This window comes from Hyla sarda, unplaced genomic scaffold, assembly GCF_029499605.1.
Source record: "Hyla sarda isolate aHylSar1 unplaced genomic scaffold, aHylSar1.hap1 scaffold_352, whole genome shotgun sequence".
NCBI lineage: Eukaryota > Metazoa > Chordata > Amphibia > Anura > Hylidae > Hyla > Hyla sarda.
Window position 1 is genome coordinate 129,047 of NW_026610284.1, and position 8,858 is coordinate 137,904.

General features: G+C 48.8%; 1 long non-coding RNA gene across 1 annotated transcript; it reads right to left on the reverse strand.

Annotated features, from left to right (window-relative positions):
- Positions 1–3,432: 3,432 nt before the first annotated feature.
- Positions 3,433–4,820, reverse strand: LOC130331565 (uncharacterized). Its single transcript, XR_008874447.1, has 2 exons — positions 3,702–4,820; positions 3,433–3,614 (listed from the first exon to the last, which is right to left on the reverse strand). It is a non-coding gene; the product is annotated as an uncharacterized LOC130331565 (long non-coding RNA).
- Positions 4,821–8,858: the final 4,038 nt, after the last annotated feature.

The window sequence follows — 8,858 nt, forward strand, 5'->3', positions numbered from 1 at the left end:
CTTTCACACCACTGCGCTTGCGCTAACTACAATTCCCTACATCTGACCTCCAGCCGTTCAAAAACTCACAGCACTGCGCCTGCGCCACCGGCCCTTTATAACCACACCGGTAATTTTTGATCTTTTCACCCATACATATAATACCTAGTATAGCCATATGTCTAGGGATTATCTCCTCCCCAATTTTATTCTATTTTACTAATATTTATCTAGTTTTATTTTTGTATTATACGTTATGGTTCCGGCCCGGCGCTTCTGATACCAAACCCGAAAGTGAATCAAAAGTCTGTTATAAATGTATATGTGTCATACTCTGTTTTATTATTGCCTGAAGAAGAGCCTGGTACGGGCTGGAAACACTGTTTTTATGTTGCGTTGCATCTTATAATAAATAACTTTAACTCAGCCGTTAGAGGTCTGCGCTCCTTCAGATGTTCCAATTTTTCCGTGATCGGATTATCCGCTCTGCTCTTCTATAAAACATAAAGCTAAATCTACAATGGAACGGTTCACAAATAAACATATCCAGGTGTTAGAACGGCCAAGTCACAGTCCAGACCTGAATCCAATGGAGAATCTGTGGAAAGAACTGAAAACTGCTGTTCACAAACACTCTCCATCCAACCTCACTGAGCTCCAGCTGTTCACAAACACTCTCCATCCAACCTCACTGAGCTCCAGCTGTTCAAAAAAGCTCTCCATCCAACCTCACTGAGCTCCAGCTGTTCACAAACGCTCTCCATCCAACCTCACTGAGCTCCAGCTGTTCAAAAAAGCTCTCCATCCAACCTCCCTGAGCTCCAGCTGTTCAAAAAAGCTCTCCATCCAACCTCACTGAGCTCCAGCTGTTCACAAACGCTCTCCATCCAACCTCACTGAGCTCCAGCTGTTCACAAACGCTCTCCATCCAACCTCACTGAGCTCCAGCTGTTCACAAACGCTCTCCATCCAACCTCACTGAGCTCCAGCTGTTCACAAACGCTCTCCATCCAACCTCACTGAGCTCCAGCTGTTCACAAACGCTCTCCATCCAACCTCACTGAGCTCCAGCTGTTCACAGACGCTCTCCATCCAACCTCACTGAGCTCCAGCTGTTCACAGACACTCTCCATCCAACCTCCCTGAGCTCCAACTGTTCACAAACGCTCTCCATCCAACCTCACTGAGCTCCAGCTGTTCACAAACGCTCTCCATCCAACCTCACTGTGCTCCAGCTGTTCACAAACGCTCTCCATTCAACCTCACTGAGCTCCAGCTGTTCACAAACGCTCTCCATCCAACCTCACTGTGCTCCAGCTGTTCACAAACGCTCTCCATCCAACCTCACTGAGCTCCAGCTGTTCACAAACGCTCTCCATCCAACCTCACTGAGCTCCAGCTGTTCACAGACGCTCTCCATCCAACCTCACTGAGCTCCAGCTGTTCACAAACGTTATCCATCCAACCTCACTGAGCTCCAGCTGTTCACAAACGCTCTCCATCCAACCTCACTGTGCTCCAGCTGTTCACAAACGCTCTCCATCCAACCTCACTGAGCTCCAGCTGTTCACAAACGCTCTCCATCCAACCTCACTGAGCTCCAGCTGTTTTGCAAGGAGGAATGGGCAAAAATGTCAGTCTCTCAATCTGCAAAACTGATAGAGACCTACCCCAAGCGACTTACAGCTATAATCGCAGCAAAAGGTGGCGCTACAAAGTATTAACTTAAGAGGGCTGAATAATTTAGCACACCCAATTTTTCAGTTTTTATTTGTTAAAAAAGTTTGAAATATCCAATAAATTTCGTTCCACTTCTTGATTGTGTCCCACTTGTTGTTGATTCTTCACAAAAAATTACAGTTTTATATCTTTATGTTTGAAGCCTGAAATATGGCAAAAGGTCGAAAAGTTCCAGGGGGCCGAATACTTTCACTATGCACTGTATATTACTACTGCAGTACACTATACAGTGAGGGGATAATATCACCATACTGATACTGTATAAAAACCACTGTACACAGACTAATATCCCCCCATACAGTGACCATATGTTGCAGTGTTTCTCAACCTTTTACGCTACTGTACCACTAAAGGGTGAAAGTATGTCCCGTGTACCTCTCGCATAGAGCCCGTGGACAAAATAAGTCATAAAAGTACTTAATTTCATAATGGCGTGTGCTTATCTTTCTAATGTGGCACTAATGCGATGCTCAGTCCCCTTGTGCCAATATTACTCCCCCCCCCCCCCCCCATTAATCCCCTTGTGCCATTATTACCCCAGGTTGGGAACCCCTGATAAAGTGGAGACCCGACTGAACAAAGACCAATAACCCCCCCCCCCCATATAATATTGACTCAGACTGTACACAGACTAATATCCCTCCATGTAGTGGGGACCCCGACTGTACACAGACCAATATCCCTCCATATTGTGGTGACCCCAACTGTGTACAAACTAATATCCCTCCATATAGTGGTGACCCCGACTGTACACAGACCAATATCCCTCCATATAGTGGGGACCCCAAGTGTACACAGACCAATATCCCTCCATGTAGTGGGGACCCCGACTGTACACAGACCAATATCCCTCCATATAGTGGGGACCCCGACTGTACACAGACAAATATCCCTCCATATAGTTATAACCCTGATAGTACACCGACCAATATCAGTCCATATAGTGGGGACCCCGACTGTACACAGACCAATATCCCTCCATATAGTGGGGACCCCGACTGTACACAGACCAATATCCCTCCATATAGTGGGGACCCAGACTGTACACAGACCAATATCCCTCCACATAGTGGGGACCCCGACTGGACACAGACCAATATCCCTCCATATAGTGGTGACCCCGACTGTACACAGACCAATATCCCTCCATATTGTGGGGACCCCGACTATTCACCTACTGTAGCCTAATATCCCCCCATACAATGCGCATATAGTGGTGACCATTACATTTTATAAAATTTGTTGCATCCTTTAATGTCCATGTGTCACAATCTACCCCAGCTAGAAACTGATTAAGATTGTCTGGTGAAACCCCTCCCCCTTTCCTCTAAGACCTTCACACATTTAATGTCCCCTCAGCTGCTCAAAAAGTTGGTAAGGTTGCAAATTTCCACTTAAAGGGGTAGTCCACTAGCCAGCGTGGGAATAAATGTTCTGAATGCTGTTTTCGCGCTACAGGGGTCTGCCACGCCCTTCTCATGATGTCAGACCATGCCCCCTCAATGCAAGTCAATGGGATGGGGTGTGACAGCCGTCACGCCCTCTCCCATAGACTTGCATTGGGGGGGGGGGGGTGGCAGAACACCGCAGTGTGCACACAGGCCAGTGGAGTACCCCTTTAAGACAAGCCTTGGGCAGATATGGATGACTTTCCTATGCCATTCTATTGTCCCCTGAGTAATAGTGGAATAAAACACATTAACATACGGTAAAAAATATATATATGTTTATTCTAAATATCTCAACATATTAAATGTTGTGAGGTCAGAGCATGATGATGTCTTCTCTGCGGGGAGGCTTGAAGGGGCTGTATCAGATGTGGTATCTTCTACACCGAGGTCTCCTCATTGGATAAGTCTTTCGGAGTCTCAGATGTTATAGATGTTATTGGGGAACTGCAAAGAAACCAAAGAAATTCATTAATAAATATTTAGTCTTTGAGCAATTGTAGAAGATAAGAGATGATTCTGTAAAGTTCTTACCTCTAGTGAGTCCCCAATAGATGGTGTTGATGTTGTTGATGTTATTGATGTTAATAGATGTTATTGATGTTATTGGTTATGGTCTTCTCCTCCTATCGCCTCTTCTCTCCTCCTATCTCCTCCACTTCCATAACCAGTTGGGGCAGCTGACGTCCTCCATGATACAGGACCCGTCCGGGTCGTAGGAGAACCGCCTCCTCTTCGGCTCCACATCATACATGTCGACGTCATCTGGGTATTGTCTCCCATCAGTCTCCATGTCCTCCGGTGCAGATGGTATAGCCGGGTAAGATGTAGGAGCCGCAGCCGGCTTTGATGGAATAGCCGGCTGAGATGTTGAAGCCACCTGGGCTGGCTGAGATGTTGAAGCCACCGGGGCTGGCTGAGATGTTGGAGCCACCGGTGCCGGCTGTGATGGTAAAGCCGGCGCCAGGCTCCCTCCCATAGTCGGGATGCTTGGAGTCACATGACTGTACTTTCGCTTTTTCCCAATCGGCAGAACCATAGTGATAAACACTCCCAAAGCCCAAGCCAGCAAAGACTGACACTGTCTGCAGGGCCGCAGCCCTTTCTATAGGCCCCAACAGGTTCTATGACATCACATGTGTGACATCACCAGCAGTGGCCGAGCCACACACAGATAAGGAGATCATCAGTAACCTGTATCTCCTCTGGGCTTAGATACATCAGGACATTTTTTTTTTCAAACACCTTAACCTGTTATGGGCGAAGCGTGTACAGGTACGTGATTGTGTCCTGGTACTTAAAGTGGTTTTCCAACCAATGGAATAAAAAAATAAATAAAAACACCTCAGCTGATTGTAGGACATTAACCTTGTATCTATTATTCTACTGTGACCTTTTTATCTCCTGTTCGTGGCTCTGATCCACCTTTCTGCCCTCTTACTTGTTCCCTTCCCCGCACACTGTCTTTAAACTACAGGTCCCAGCATCCTTTGCTGCCGCTCTCTGCTCACTTCCTCCTAACTGCCATTTTCTGCCCCAGTCACCTGACCAGCCCCAACGCTCGTTACTAGGCAACCATTGCCATCCACTTTCACCTGCTGTACGGCCCGTTCCTTTCACATCACTAATAACAAATGGGGGAGATTTATCCAAACCTCTGTGGAGGAAGAGTTGCTGAGTTGCCCATAGCAACCAATCAGATCGCTTCTTTCATTTTATAAAAGGCCTCTGAAAACTGAAGGAAGCGATCTGATTGGTTGCTATGAGCAACTCAGTAACTCTTCCTCTAGACAGGATTTGATAAATCTCCCCCCATTGTGCCTTTACATTCGCCCATAAACTATAGAATACAAATATATAATAGAGAGAGAGAGAAATAGAAATGCTATACTAAATAGCAGTGATTCACAAAATGGGCGCTGCTATGTATTGGGTGCACTGTGTGGCTCTGCTATGTATTGGGGGCACTGTGTGGCACTACTATGTATTGGGGGCACTGTGTGGCACTACTATGTATTGGGAGCACTGTGTGGCACTGCTATGTATTGGGAGCACTGTGTGGCACTGCTATGTATTGGGTGCACTGTGTGGCACTGCTGTGTATTGGAGGCACTGTGTGGCACTACTATGTATTGGGAGCACTGTGTGGCACTGCTATGTATTGGGTGCACTGTGTGGCACTGCTATGTATTGGGGGCACTGTGTGGCACTGCTATGTATTGGGGGCACTGTGTGGCACTGCTATGTATTGGGGGCACTGTGTGGCTCTGCTATGTATTGGGGCACTGTGTGGCACTGCTATGTATTGGGAGGACTGTGTGGCACTGCTATGTATTGGGGGCACTGTGTGGCACTGCTATGTATTGGGGCACTGTGTGGCACTGCTATGTATTGAGGTCACTGTGTGACACTGCTATGTATTGGGGCACTGTGTGGCACTGCTATGTATTGGGGGCACTGCTATGTATTGGGAGCACTGTGTGGCACTGCTATGTATTGGGAGCACTGTGTGGCACTGCTATGTATTGGGAGCACTGTGTGGCACTGCTATGTATTGGGGGCACTGTGTGGCACTGCTATATATTGGGGGCACTGTGTGGCACTACTATATATTGGGGGCACTGTGTGGCACTGCTATGTATTGGGGGCCCTGTGTGGCACTGCTATTCATTGGGGCACTGTGTGGCACTGCTATGTATTGGGGCACTGTGTGGCTCTGCTATGTATTGGGTGCACTGTGTGGCACTACTATGTATTGGGTGCACTGTGTGGCACTGCTATGTATTGGGGGCACTGTGTGGCTCTGCTATGTATTGGGGCACTGTGTTTTTCTGCTATGTATTGGGGGCACTGTGTGGCACTGCTATGTATTGGGGGCACTGTGTGGCACTGCTATGTATTGGGAGCACTGTGTGGCACTGCTATGTATTGGGGGCACTGTGTGGCACTGCTATGTATTGGGAGCACTGTGTGGCACTGCTATGTATTGGGGGCACTGTGTGGCACTGCTATATATTGGGGGCACTGTGTGGCACTACTATGTATTGGGGGCACTGTGTGGCACTGCTATGTATTGGGGGCACTGTGTGGCACTGCTATTTATTGGGGCACTGTGTGGCACTGCTATGTATTGGGGCACTGTGTGGCTCTGCTATGTATTGGGGGCACTGTGTGGCACTGCTATGTATTGGGGGCACTGTGTGGCACTGCTATGTATTGGGGGCACTGCTATGTATTGGGGCACTGTGTGGCTCTGCTATGTATTGGGGCACTGTGTGGCTCTGCTATGTATTGGGGTCACTGTGTGGCACTGCTATGTATTGGGGGCACTGTGTGGCACTGCTATGTATTGGGGCACTGTGTGGCTCTGCTATGTATTAGGGGCACTGTGTGACACTGCTATGTATTGGGGCACTGTGTGGCACTGCTATGTATTGGGAGCACTGTGTGGCACTGCTATGTATTGGGGGCACTGTGTGGCACTGCTATGTATTGGGGCACTGTGTGGCACTGCTATGTATTGAGGTCACTGTGTGACACTGCTATGTATTGGGGCACTATGTGGCACTGCTATGTATTGGGAGCACTGTGTGGCACTGCTATGTATTGGGAGCACTGTGTGGCACTGCTATGTATTGGGAGCACTGTGTGGCACTGCTATGTATTGGGTGCACTGTGTGGCACTGCTATGTATTGGGGGCACTGTGTGGCTCTGCTATGTATTGGGGGCACTGCTATGTATTGGGGCACTGTGTGGCTCTGCTATGTATTGGGGCACTGTGTGGCTCTGCTATGTATTGGGGGCACTGTGTGGCACTGCTATGTATTGGGGGCACTGTGTGGCTCTGCTATGTATTGGGGCACTGTGTGGCTCTGCTATGTATTGGGGTCACTGTGTGGCTCTGCTATGTATTGGGGGCACTGTGTGGCACTGCTATGTATTGGGGGCACTGTGTGGCTCTGCTATGTATTGGGGGCACTGTGTGGCTCTGCTATGTATTGGGGGCACTGTGTGGCACTGCTATGTATTGGGGGCACTGTGTGGCACTGCTATGTATTGGGGGCACTGTGTGGAACTGCTATGTATTGGGGCACTGTGTGGCACTGCTATGTATTGGGGGCACTGTGTGGAACTGCTATGTATTGGGGCACTGTGTGGCACTGCTATATATTGGGCACTGTGTGGCACTACTATGTATTGGGTGCACTGTGTGGCACTGCTATCTATTGGGAGCACTGTGTGGCACTGCTATATATTGGGAGCACTGTGTGGCACTGATATATATTGGGAGCACTGTGTTGCAGTGCTATATATTGGGGCACTTTGTGGCACTGCTATGTATTGGGGGCACTGTGTGGCACTGCTCTGTATTGGGGGCACTGTGTGGCACTGCTATGTATTGAGGTCACTGTGTGACACTGCTATGTATTGGGGCACTATGTGGCACTGCTATGTATTGGGGCACTGTGTGGCACTGCTATGTATTGAGGTCACTGTGTGACACTGCTATGTATTGGGGCACTATGTGGCACTGCTATGTATTGGGAGCACTGTGTGGCACTGCTATGTATTGGGAGCACTGTGTGGCACTGCTATGTATTGGGAGCACTGTGTGGCACTGCTATGTATTGGGTGCACTGTGTGGCACTGCTATGTATTGGGGGCACTGTGTGGCTCTGCTATGTATTGGGGGCACTGCTATGTATTGGGGCACTGTGTGGCTCTGCTATGTATTGGGGCACTGTGTGGCTCTGCTATGTATTGGGGGCACTGTGTGGCACTGCTATGTATTGGGGGCACTGTGTGGCTCTGCTATGTATTGGGGCACTGTGTGGCTCTGCTATGTATTGGGGTCACTGTGTGGCTCTGCTATGTATTGGGGGCACTGTGTGGCACTGCTATGTATTGGGGGCACTGTGTGGCTCTGCTATGTATTGGGGGCACTGTGTGGCTCTGCTATGTATTGGGGGCACTGTGTGGCACTGCTATGTATTGGGGGCACTGTGTGGCACTGCTATGTATTGGGGGCACTGTGTGGAACTGCTATGTATTGGGGCACTGTGTGGCACTGCTATGTATTGGGGGCACTGTGTGGAACTGCTATGTATTGGGGCACTGTGTGGCACTGCTATATATTGGGCACTGTGTGGCACTACTATGTATTGGGTGCACTGTGTGGCACTGCTATCTATTGGGAGCACTGTGTGGCACTGCTATATATTGGGAGCACTGTGTGGCACTGATATATATTGGGAGCACTGTGTTGCAGTGCTATATATTGGGGCACTTTGTGGCACTGCTATGTATTGGGGGCACTGTGTGGCACTGCTCTGTATTGGGGGCACTGTGTGGCACTGCTATGTATTGGGGCACTGTGTGGCACTGCTATGTATTGGGGGCACTACTATGTATTGGGGGCACTGCTATGTATTGGGGCACTGTGTGGCACTACTATGTATTGGGGCACTGTCTGGCACTGCTATGTATTGGGAGAACTGTGTGGGACTGCTATGTATTGGGAGCACTGTGTGGCACTGCTATGTATTGGGGGCACTACTATATATTTTGGGCACAGCTATGTATTGGGGGCACTGTGTTGCACTACTATGTATTGGGTGCACTGTGTGGCACTGCTATGTATTGGGGCACTGTGTGGCACTGCTATTTATTGGGGCACTATGTGGCACTGC